This window comes from Lacerta agilis, chromosome 7, assembly GCF_009819535.1.
Source record: "Lacerta agilis isolate rLacAgi1 chromosome 7, rLacAgi1.pri, whole genome shotgun sequence".
Taxonomy (NCBI): domain Eukaryota; kingdom Metazoa; phylum Chordata; class Lepidosauria; order Squamata; family Lacertidae; genus Lacerta; species Lacerta agilis.
This window is the reverse complement of record NC_046318.1, coordinates 54787272-54800637: the sequence shown is the minus strand read 5'-3', so window position 1 is coordinate 54800637 and position 13366 is coordinate 54787272.

Here is a 13366-nt window from a genome sequence, read left to right as displayed (position 1 = left end):
GTGCAGGCTGGGAACCCTCAGGTTCAGCATCAGAGTCTGACTCCCAGGCCATCACATACAGCAATTACCCAGAATTGTAATTCTGAAATCTGCAACTGTAGCTAAAGAAGCAGTTAGTCTGCCTTTCCCTATACCCAATCTACTCCAAATGCTGAAACACTGCAAATAGATTACGAAAGTCTGCTTGAAAGGAGAATACTTAGTTCTCCAGGGAATGATAGAAATAGTGTGAGATTTACGGGCAGGCAAATCTGTGAAAGTGACCTTTCCCCTTGAAATGGAGCTTGTTGCTCTTTTGATGCCTTAATCTCAAGGAGAAGAGAGCAGGAAGAAGTTTGCGGCTGATGTTTTCTTATACTCCCTCACTTCTGCAACAATAGGACAAGGAAGCAATGAAAGAAACAGTTGATAAGTGTGTAGAATGGTGTTGTTTTAAACAAGTTCTAGAAAATGCCCTTTAAGAAACTATAAACCACATGAAGGCTCAGAGAACATTACAGCAGAACCCAAAAATTTAGCATGTTGTTGACGTATAGTCTCAAGGAACAATATTCTGATGGTAAAAATTCTTTGCCAGTAGAAGAAACTGCCTTAGAAAATGGTGGACTCTCCTTTGTTAATGGTCTTTAAGCAGGGACTGGATGGCACCTATCAGACATGTTGCAAAAGTGGCTTTCCTGCATCAGTAGAATTTCGGACTAGAGAGCCTATGAGTTTCCTTCCAATTCTGTGATCCTTGTCCTGCCCCCAAGAGGGTCAATCTGTGAATGGAAGCAGTTTAGTGCTGCACCAATGGTGACCATGGCTGGATTGGGGCTATGCACACAGTCCCCAAAGATGGTTAGCATGGTCAATGCTCATCACCTATGTAGGTGGGCTTAAAAAAAAATATGAAAATTCTCACTTCTCATCTTCTGTTCCCAGAATCAAACATCCGTTTGGCAGGTTTGTGGCTGGAGACCAACAGACATCTGTGAGGGATCCTATTCCCTCCCCCGTAGATACTTCCCCGACCATGACTCTCCCTAAGTTTCTCTGCCAACTAGGATGAATCCTTCAGTGTTTATATGGGAGTTGTCTCTGGGGTACCTCAATGCTTTACGTTCGAAACAACTCTTGCCACCTTGGGATCTCCCGCCCTGGGGTTCCCACCTACTGCAGCTTGCCTTCCCTTTTTGGCAACTGCGTGGCACCTTTGGCTTCACTGCCCAGTCCTCTGTATGCCAGGAAAATAAGCCACCCGTTCCCTCTATCACAAAAAACCCTTAGTGCTTTTCCCCTCAGCCACACCTCTTGAGGCACTGACGCACTGCCAGAGTCCACGAACGTTTAAGCACTTTTAACTTTATTAGGTAACTTGAAAACATGGATGTCTTGAGTTATTACTGGTACAAATCTTCTTATATAATTCAGCTCAGTTATAATCTTTCCTGCATCCCGTTAGCAATGGTAATGACCTTTCCTCCCATTCCCCAAAGCCTAACCTCGCAGTTTCTCTTTCTAACCTCCACACCCAACTGCCAAACCCCCAACTGCCTTTCAAGGTTGTTCCCCCTCCTTTTAGAATGCCAACTAGCTCCGCCCCCCAGGGAACACCTACCTAACATGGGAGTGATAGGTTAACCCATGATGAACCAGGCATTATTCCGCCACAACATCTACTTTCTGTATACAAGGATCTGTAACCAGAGCTACATATAGGCACTTCTTAGGCACATCAGAAGAGCACTGCTATAGCATGGTCATGAAACAACATTAAGAGAAATTCATAAAATTGTTGAGATAGAAGAAGCCTTCTGGGCTGTTGGGTTCAGTTCTCTGCTCAGTGCTGAAAACTCACACCTTATGCATCTCCAACAGATGGCTGTCCAACTTCTGCTTCAAGATTTATAGCAGGGGAGGGTCCACTCACTCCCAGGTGTAACTGGTTCCAAAGCTGAATTGCTCTTACAATCACAAATTTCTTGTGGTGTTCAACTGAAATCTACCCTACTGTAATTTAATCCTATTAGATCTAGTCTACCTCTTGGAGGTAGCAAAAAACAAAAGCTTTGTCCTTTTCTATGTGACAGCCCTTTAAGTAGTTGAAAACCGCTATGTTCCCCTCCTCTTCTGCAGCCTAAACATAACTTCAACCCTTCATTGTAATATTTGATTTTCATATTCCTGACCATTTTCATTGCTCTCACTTGAGCCCAGTAGTATGCCTAACTCCTTCTTAAATCAAAGTGCCTGGAACTGGAAGCAGTACTTAGGTGACATCAGACTAATACGAAATAAAGTGGAACTGTTATGTGTTGGAAACTATGACTGTGTTCAGACTGAATACTATGATTTAGTTTTATGTGAATGAGCCTTAGGATCACGAGCTTCCCATCCTCATCTCCCTCCCCTGGTGCTGCCACCAGGAGGAGATTGGAAACTTCTGCTTCCCTTTGGTACCAAAAATTTCTCCCCACATTTTAAATAACCATTCTCCCCTGCTTTTAAATTCCATGTTGTCATAAGGCCCAGCCCACTGAAAAGAATGAGTGAATGAAGGTTCACAGCTGCAGTACTAGGATGCAGTTGGATTTCACCCATCATTAACTTTTAAAAATTGGTACAGATCAGGTCCCTTCCCCGATTTCTCTCCTCCTGCCTTAGCCTGCCGTATGCCATAACATTCTTTCCTCTAGCTTCTTTTAAGTCTGAGTTTGACATCTTGCAGAAACATTTATATCTCTTCCATTTCCGACCGGTTTCAAAGCTGCGGTTTCAGTTTTCTCCTGGTTTTTTATGGATGGACCTGTCATTAGTACATAAAAGATCTGATGACAAGTAGATGCCTATGGTAGTATAACCTAAGAGGTGTACAACACTTGTGCTATTTCATGTTTCCATTTCTGTTGTTTGTACCTTTTAACTTCACCAGCGCCATAGCTAGTCTCCCTAGATAATGAAGTCAGAGTGGCTGCTTTCCTGTTTATCTCTTAACAATGTACCCCACAAAAATCACGTCTTTATTTTCATTGTTTACTTTTTGTCACAAAGCAGGAGGACTCTTTTACTGCTTCTGCACTAGTGCTGGTGTTTTCTGAAAACTTATCTGCACTGATTGCCCCTCATTTATAGCTTAATCTTTTTAAAAACCTGTTCCACTATGTCATATACACATTATTGAATGCACTCCAGGTTTCATAAAGTAACCAGTATGTAAACAAAACAATTTACTGTTATAAATTGGGGGGGGTGCCCTAAACCCTAGAAATTAATAAATGGTAGGATTTCGTTTATTTGGGATGTGAAGGGAGAAATACAAGCTGCAGAGGAATTCTATGCCTATGCAAAAATGACCTGGCCAAGATAGAGCCATTAAGAAACCATACAGGTCCTTTGAGGGCCATTGGCAATGCAAAAGAACTCTCCCCCCCCCCAGCCAAGGTGTGAACAGATTTGGAAAGTGGCCAGGATAACTGGTAACAGGAAGTGAGTGTCTTTAGCAAGGTGTGCTGGGAAGAAGAAGGGAGAACAAAGAGAGAGATCCATCTTCGGCAGGCTGGCTGAAGACCAGCTGGGACAGATGCCTTTGAGTTCAGTGCTGCACTGCTGTGGGGAACAAGCCCCTCTTGAGATGGCTATGCTATAAGATCTGGACCTTCTCCATGCAGACTGAAGGTGTAAATATGTGAATAACTCATATTTCTCAAAGCTACAACAGCCTCTGCCATGTCTCAAATTCTACAAGGAGCACAAACTCTGGGTAAGTGCCTGGAACCCCCTGGAATCTTGCTATTGCTTGGCAGAGAGTGGGGGTGACACACAACTTTTGTAACAATACATACAAATATACTTACATATTAATACTAATAAAATTAAGTTGCAGAAATATAGTATCAAACAGGGCTTCATAAGCCTTAGAAGTTACCCAGGCAATTAAGCAGTATATAAATTAATAAATAATAGTAATTAATTTTTATTTCTTCATATAATTTTGCATGTAGCTAGACTTATTTTTTAAAATAAAAGCTGACATTGCACACAGCTCAAACAAAAGTGGGTCTTCATGCAAGAGGCAGTACCATGTAGGTAAAACTCGACACAGTGAATTCTGGGTATAAATCCATTTTAACTGCATTCTACCTCCATCTCTATTCTGCACCAATCGGGAAATTTTTAACAATGCATTAACTATTTATTCATCTCTTCCTTGTAAAAATTATGATAAACAATAAATAATAAATAATAATGCAAAGCAATTTTTTCGTAAACTCAAAATAATCAACTAACTGTTCATTTGTTCTGTAGAAATGCCTGTTTCATTTACTACTGCTGTGATACTTTCTGCTGTATTAGCAGAATTCATGCACATATATACAAAAATAGCTCAAGAAAGGATTAAGGATATCTTTAGTACCATGTCAACACATAATATTTGCACGTTATGTGGCTTACATCGAGGGATGGATGAATCAGACTATTTCTGGTGTGTGCAAACTTTGCATGTGTCCATTCATAAGTCCATTGCATTGCATTTCCACATTAATCTGAGACTCTATCTATCTATAACTGCACGACAGTGTATACAGTAAAGTCTGGGAGGTGCAGATGGGGTCACTTAGAAGATGCAAAGAACAGATTCCTCAAGCATTCCTACCTCTGTCTCCAAGAGTGTACTTAATAAATATGTTTGAGAACTTCAGTGAGGCTCATGGATTTGCTACTGCAATCCTATACCCACTTACCTACAAGTAAGCCCCATTAAAATAAATTTCTGGGTAAATGTGCAGAGGATTGCCCAGTCAAACACCATCTAGAGAGGCTTATCCAAGTGTCTAATATATATACAAACCCAGATCAAGCTGTACAGTCCAAACCAGAGCATGCCACAATGAAAGAATAAAATTCATAGAGCAAGTAGCTCAAGCAGAGCCAAATGCTATATTCAAAGCCAATCCAAGTTGAGGTGAAACCATGGAGATTCCTCCCCAACCCCAAAAAAGGCAATCACAGCACAATACAACCCCTCCCTTGATAACTAGAGCAGCCATGGAGCTGGCTCATACTCAGCTATTTTTATTTATTTATAAGACCATATGAGTTTTTACACTATGGTGAAACTCTGATATCTCCTATCACTGAAGGCCTTCTCCAGTTTGCATGTAGAATACGTTGCAAACCTATTTGTCCGTCATGGCTTCTAATCAAGAGACCTAGGGAAATGGAGTTCTGTGAAGGAAACAGGAATCTCTAATAAAGATGGCTGATGACCTTCATTAAAAATCAACTTCAGTTCCCAGAGTCCTTGAAGGGAAGTCACGACAGTCAAGCCTGTTTTTGATCTGTTTGCATTTGCACTTCAGATAGGCGCTAAACGGAATCAGGTGTATTAAATAAGTTTCCAGAAACGACAACTACCTGTCATGGATAGTTTCTCTTACTTTCTGTCCACTGTTCCATCACGGGTCATAGAAGGCATTGTGTATCTGCTACAATTATAGTTAAGAAGATTGTGGAGTTAGAAAGGTGGGATTTTGTTTGCTTTAGGGTGGGGGGGAAACATAGTTCAGATAACTTTTTGCTTTCTTTCTTTTTAACAGAGAGAGCCTACAGTGACACAGCAACCCAGCCATATGGCGTCATTATTCAGCCGACACAAATTTGACACTTGGTGAATTTATTATATTTTGCTTTGCTTCTGGTGCCCAAAAGGCTTTGTAACTGTCTCTTCATAGGGCCTGTCACAGATGTTGATGTATTTTCCCTACTTTGCAGCCCAGGTTTTACTATGGAAACTGATACAACTTCACTATAGAATTTCTAGATGAATTATTCACGCATTGCATGCCTTTCTGCACACACAGAGGCTTGGAAGAAATCCATCCGATTCAATAAATGGGTCCTTTAATCCTCTTTAAACAACAGAATCTCTCTCTGTGTGTGTGTGTGTGTGTGTGTGTGTGTGTTTTCAGGCATTTACTGTTGTCACCTTTGTGATCCTGATGTTTTGGGCAACATATTTACATACAGTAGTTAGCTGACATCCACACACCCAATTTTTCACCTTAAAGTGCACTAAAAGCAGTCTGAAAGAGGACTGAACCTGATACTGCCAACAGACAATAAATATACCATATGTGCCAAATCCTCATCCTTTTGATTTGAGATTGCCATCATAATTCAAAATCTGACAGGCCTTGGTGATGTCTAAGGTAATTCCTGAAATATCTCAGTTGTGGTGGTGGCAGATAAAATGTGCTGCTCTTAACTCCAGTATCTTATGCCTGGACAAATTCTTAAAGAAAAAGAAAATTTTGGACTTGATAGGGGGAAAGGAGAGATTGACTAATCTGTCAATGTCAGAAATGCAATATACATTTAAAGCAATATCATGCCACTTTAAACAGTCATAGCTTCCTCAAAAGAATATTTGGAACGGTAGTTTGTTAAGGATGCTAAGAGATGTTAGGAGGCCCCTATTCCCCTCACAGAGCTACAATTCCCAGAATTCTCAGGAAAGAGGGATTGATTGTTAAACCACTCACTAATATATGGATTTGTGTACACATTCTCACAACAACGTGTATAGAGTTTGCATTTCTTGACAACTTTTATGTACAGAATTCCAAATTTGTGCAAAACCACAATGTTGTAGCCTCCCAAAAAAGTTTATGTGGTATCTTGAAAACACTGGCTGTGGCATAGATTTTTGTGGGCTAGATTCTAGGTTATCAGACTATGGCTGGATATGGGAATATATGCTACATATTATTATATAGTAATAAATATGCGTTGCAATTGTACCAGGGCTAGACATTATTATATACAAGACTACAGAAGGTCGGCGGTCCCCACAATGGGGTGAGCTCCCGTTGCTCGGTCCCAGCTCCTGCCCACCTAGCAGTTCAAAAGCACGTCAAAAAAGTGCAAGTAGATAAATAGGTACCGCTCCGGCGGGAAGGTAAACGGCATTTCCATGCACTGCTGTGGTTCGCCAGAAGTGGCTTTGTCATGCAGGCCACATGGTCCAGAAGCGGTACGCAGGCTCCCTCGGCCAGTAACGCGAGATGAGTGCCACAACCCCAGAGTCGGACATGACTGGACCTAATGGTCAGGGGTCCCTTTACCTTTACAGAAGGATTTGGGTACCGTATGCTGAGTGCTGCTCTTCTGCAAGTTCTAAGGTATCTGGCCATGAAAGGTCATGGATGGTGCTTGTGCAAAGACACAACAAGATAAATATATGCTCCCTAGGAAAACTGTCCTCTGGCCTTGAAATTGTATGCATTGCAACCAATCTTCTAGCTACATCCGAAAGGCATTCTGTAAATACAATCTCCCCAGCCCCACCACTGCCATTAGGAGGGTGAGGGTGGGTGTGAAAGAATGGAACAGACCAAGGATCAGATCCTGTATTCATTAGCATGCATCAAATAACCACATAACTAAATCTTCAGATGTTACAATTGGGTTTAGGTTCCTGTCTTGGAACAGTTTGCTTTTCTGATGGGGTTCCATATGTTGCAATTCCATCCTTCCACCCACACACTGACGTTCAAATATGGTATTCACAGACTTCCTGGCTTTTGCCCAAGTGTCATATATTAGCTTCAGCCTGGAGCACTTACATGTATTATTATTAATGCACGTGCCCTCAGAAAGTTTCACTAAGAATAACATCAAATGAAATTCAAGTCTATATGTCATGTCTTGCATCCAAAGTTCTTTTTACCTCTGCCTGAAATTGTGCGCCAGAACAGCAGTTGTATCTTTCTGAGGAAATAACTATGCTCAGGGAGATGTTTTTCACCACCATGTCTGGGCTGCTGAACGTAACTTTTCAGAAGATGGGAAACAATGTTGTATTTAGGTGGCAAAAGAATGAGGTTGCAGGTGTAACCATAGCCTGGAAACAGGTCCTTTGACCCTACTAAAGTTACTACCCATATTTTCCATCTGAATCTCCAGCCCTATCACATTGCTTGTGGGGAGGGGGTTAGTTTGCAGCGCTGGAGGAGGGGATGGCAACCTAAAGTCCCAAACAGGCTGGACAGGGCATCATCCCTGGGCAACATCAGCCTGACAGACTTATTGGGTTAACTGGGTGTCCAGCCATTACAAGATGAACAAAGGGACCGCTACAGTTTTCCTGTTTTGCAAGGTTGGGATGGGGCACATGGCTTGGCATCAGTAGAGTGAAGTTCACACTTTGATATTCCTCAAATATATTAGTCAAATGCCCAAAAATCAAGTACAGTAGTACCTTAGTTGTCGAACGACTTGGCTCCCAAACAAATCGGCTCCTGAACGCCGCAAACCCAGAAGTGAGTTTTTCGGAAGCCAAATGTCTGACGCAGCTTCCATGGCTTCCAATTGAGTGCAGGAAGCTCCTGCAGCCAATCAGAAGCCGCGCCTTGGTTTTTGAATGGTTCCAGGAGTCGAACGGACTCACGGAACGGATAAAGTTTGACAACCAAGGTACCACTGTAGTGTCTATGCATGTAAAGCAAGGCCTAGTATGGCTAATTCACTCCTTATGCATAAGAGCTTCACTCCAAGCAGGTACCAGGGATTTTCTTGAGACTGGTCAGTTTTAAGGCACTGGTTTGCTTTAAGGAAATAACTGTACAGGTTTAGGATTCCAATGTGCACTTATTTGAGAGTTCCTTCCAAATAACAGTGGCTGGGATCACACTGCCTAAATTTCTTTCCTTGGGAAATACTTGCCCAGCAACCCTGGTCCCTTATATTCTTCTGTCTTCTTATCAACCTAGATTCCGCTGGCTGATCAAAACAGCTGGTTACATTAAGAAGAGGTCATATATGATTTTCCATTTGGGAATAAGCTTCACCATATGTTCCTGGCATGTGGTCCAGAATTAAAGAGTTAGCCACAAGGTATGTTTTCCAGTAGACTCATTCTCTACCCCTACCCCCTCTGTCCTTTAGCTTCAGTCTGAAAAACCAGAAGATTCAGAATTTCTGCCATAAGCCAGTTTAAACCAAAAGAGTTATAAGGGCATGCCAGGTGGAGGGGAGATGTCCGTTTAATTTTTGCGCAAATCCAGATAAGGCATAAGAGAGACTGAAAGAAAACAACGTCTTGTTCTTGTTTAATTGGGCTGAGATGGAATGGAGGGAAGGAGAATCAAAATGCCCTATGTAGCTGTGATAAACATCAGCAATACTTGAGTGCCAGGGTGAACTCGTATTAGAGACACAGTGTAACAGTAAGTCACATTTCGCAAATGCCAAGTTAACACATCATAAAAATCCAAGCCTTGAAGGTGCACTTTGCCCTTCCGTCTGGGATTGTGGGGGGGAGCAGCTTGTAATGTGCCACTTAGGAAATGTTTTCTATCTAAAAGCCTGTTCAGAAAATGAAACCACTCATCTTGAAACATAACTCAAGAGACAGGGAAGGGGTTGTTGTTTTTTGTTTACTGCATTTGCAGTGAAATAAATACATAATGGCTGTGATCCAGGTGCACCTTATTCAAATCTGTTCCTGGTGGTGTCAGCCAGCCTCCTTCAGGACCCTCCTGGAAACTAGGAAATTGAAGATGACAAACTAACAGCCAATCGGCAAACTTGTTAAGCCTCAACACATTGATTTAAGCACTTTTAAAAGCCTGCTGATTCCTTTGGAACTGGTTTCATGCCCACGTGATCTAGAAATTCCAATGCTCTGATGTGTACAAAAAGCTCTATAAATAAGAGACTCGCAGTATCTCTTCCGTAGGTTGGAGCCCCTGAACATGAGCACAGCTCTGCATTAGAAATCTGTGTACCTTTACACTGTGCCAATTAGATGTGTGTGTATCCTCCTGGATTTTGATGGGACTTGCTCCTATATGTTTGATTTGATCCATGAAAGAAAGGCAAAACAGTCTCTGAAACAGATTTGAATGGTAGATTTCCTCTGTACATATACAAAAGAATATTGCATTGATGGCTTAGTTCTGAGGATTCCAGTAGGCACCATCAAATATCTCTGTAACTGATTCGACCTGCACTTGCAATCAGGGGCATATGAAGGTCCCAGATAGATTGCTAGCTGATCCACTCTGAAAAGCCCCTGGTCTCCCTTCCTCTCCTTCCTTACCACCACCAAGCCAGATTGTGTCAGTCATACACTACAAGGGTGGAGCAGAGGATCTAACTTTCAGGCTAGATCCTGAGCTCTCCCACCTGTCAGTAACCTGACATCACTTCAAAGGAAAGACCTGGGAGTGCACTCTAAGTGTGCTCCCAAGTCTTTTCATGCTTCCTTTGCAGCCTGGCTTGAATCCATGGTTGGAGGCAGTAATGCTTCTGAAAACCATTTTCTTGAAACCACAGGATCAGAGAGTCCTGGGTGGCCACTGTGAGAACTGGATGCTAGACTAGATGGACTATTAGCCTGATCCAGCAGGCTCTTGCTATGTTCAAGCCATTGCTGCATGTCAAAAATGCTGTCATCTTCTTTTCTGCAAAGTTCCTGCAGCTTCATTGTGTCCAGTAGATATTTAGCAGATAACACTTGTCCCATCACCATACCTGCATTCTGGGGAAATCTTCAACATACTGCATGGTAAACCTAATCACCTCCAAGGGTCCCAGCTTCTGGCAGCCAAGGCATTGTGGGAGGCCCCAATCTCTTTTTTTTAGGGGGCCCAGGACCCCTCAATGTTCAGAGGGCCCCATGCACAAAGTCAGGATGTCGTGTGATGTCACACGGTCAGGTCCCTTCAATTCTCCAGAGAAGGTGGCACCTCTGATCATCTCAATGAAATTGCCTCAAGCAGCGGAGGGGGAAGAAAGCCAAGCCTTCTTTCATCATAGCTTCCAGAGGTATCCCCAGCTATTTAAGTTTTACTTGCAACCAGTTGCCATTAACTTGCATAATAAAGGAGATGCATAACAGTCCTCTGCACAGCTGTTTACTTAACACAAGAAAGTGGCTTGACAATTTTGGCAGTAACTTTTGAATCGCAGTGTTGGAGGGCATCCTGAGAGTCATTTAGTCTAACCACAACCCCATGACATATATCAGCAGAGTTTATTTCACATATTGAGAGCAGTCACTGGGTTTCAACTGCATGAATCTAAGTTCCCTTCCTTTACTTCAGAAGGAAATGTAGCTCCCTACATAATTTTGTATCATTTTGACAGGATGCTTCATCCAGGATTTAACTTAGAAGAACCTAATAGCTAGTTGTCATTTGCCATGCAGCAGGAATAGTTGTTTTTAATGTATGATGTTTTAATTTGTCGGAAGCTGCCCAGAGTGGCTGGGGCAACCCGGTCAGATCGGTGGCATTTTTTGTTGTTGTTGTTGTTGTTGTTGTTGTTGTTGTTGTTGTTGTTGTTGTTATCCCTTTAAAGGCATCTATTCTTTTGGCTTGTATATACAAAATTTATCAGCAAGTAGCTGCAATCCACAGGCAAATATCATCAGTGATGAAACACTTTTCCTGCAACATTGTATACTTTGCAGCAACATGTTTTAAAAGTCCTGGATGCTCTGCTTCCCAATTACAAAACATGTAACCACTAGTTGAATGGACCTCAATAAATTATTGGAGGTTTTCTTAATTGAAATGTACTACTGGGATATGATAATCAGGAGAACGGCATTTTGTCCTAAAAGAAGAGTGTGTTTAATATCAAACTGGATTTGGCAGGGAGTCTAGGATTTACAAATCTCCGGTGCCATGCCTGTTTAAACAGCCATTTGGTGAGGGACAATTTGAAGGCCATGACTGAGGAAGCCAAAGTGGCTCCAGATGTGGCGTTCATGTCCAGGTGTGGATGCCTTGGTCTGTCTGGTGGTGAAGGCTTTTCCATACCTCCGAAAGCAACACCTGGACAAGATTACACATATAAGGTTAAACTCCTACAAAGCATGCTGCTTTCTGTCTGATCTTTTAATTGCAAGAGGCATCCCTCAATGTTGATATGAACATAATGCCTTGTTTCCCCCCTTGCTGTTGTGCTCATTAGAAATTATCACAGACAGTAGGATTCTAAAGCCTATCCCTGAGGAACTGAATCCTGTTGCACTACTAGAAGGGGTGTTTAGCAAACTGTTTGGGGACAGGATATGTATATGGGAGCTCTTCTGGCTACCTTGTTAAAAGAGAAATTCTTCCAGTAAAACACACACATACACACACACAAAATAAAATAAAAATCAGACTTTTGTATTCTTGATCTCGTAAACAGATGGCTGCATGTGACCAAAAGTGGTTTCACTAGTTGTGAAGTATTACTTTAACAGAAAGTTCCTGTCTACAGACAGAGTTAAGGCTAACATTTAAAAAGATGAAAAGATACTTCCATAAATAGCATTACAAGTAATGAGGCCATATTAAAATGCCTTTAAAACTTAAGAGCTTTGAAAATGGGCTGTTGGCTTTATACGACTGTATATCAAAGTATTCTTCCAAGCCTTTATACAATATACATGTCAGAAGTAGAAGAGTGTAGCAGAGGGAGCTGGTGTGCTCCTTGCTTTAAGCATACACAACCTTACATGATTCAGGCATCATATTTGCATACAGAAGCAACAGGCAAGTGAGGACAAGTGCACTCTAATGCTTCTGAAGCAGGGAGCCTCCTGTAGGCTACCCATGTGATTTAGAAGTCTACATTATTCAGGGTGCTTCCACAAGTGCAGGAAGCCCCCCCACACACTTTAGAAGGGGCTCCAACACATGGAGAGCAATGGAGATGGCAAAGAAACTCGGCTTCCATTTCCCCACTCCAGGTTGTTGTTCTTCTAGCACAATAGTACTCTCCATTTGGGATATTTATATATTCTCTCATTATAAAATTTACAGCAGCTTTCTTCAATCTCGCACCCTCTGGATGTTGTTGGACTCCAGTTCAATTCATCCCTGACCCATAACCAGGCCATCTGGGGCTGATGGGAGTTGGAGTCCCACAACATTGGGAGGGCTTCATCTTGGATTGGCTGTTGCAAGGCTAGTCCTAATCATTGGAAAGAATGATCCAACCACCTTAGGCAGCTGATGTGGGAGAGAGTGCTGTGAAAGCACAGAAAACTGTGGATTATTTAATTGTTGCTTTTTATTGCCAAGGATGGGGGGAAGCCCTTGTGAGTCTTTCTGTCACGGGTGTCAAAATAACTTGACCAGCCTTAGATACTATGTGCTACTATGTGCTTTGGAGTGGGCAAAGTGTGTGTGGGGGGGGTGCCATTTCTACTTTCCTTCTGGCACCACCAAAATGTCTTGAGGCAGCCCTGAATTGCATACCTTCAATTTTTGCCTCTGCAAAACAGGTACTGAAAACTTTTTTTTTGTGGGATGTAAAAAGAACAGGGGCAGTCAAACCCAACTTTTTCTAGAAGGTTGTCTCAGTCCTCAAGCCGGAACTTCCT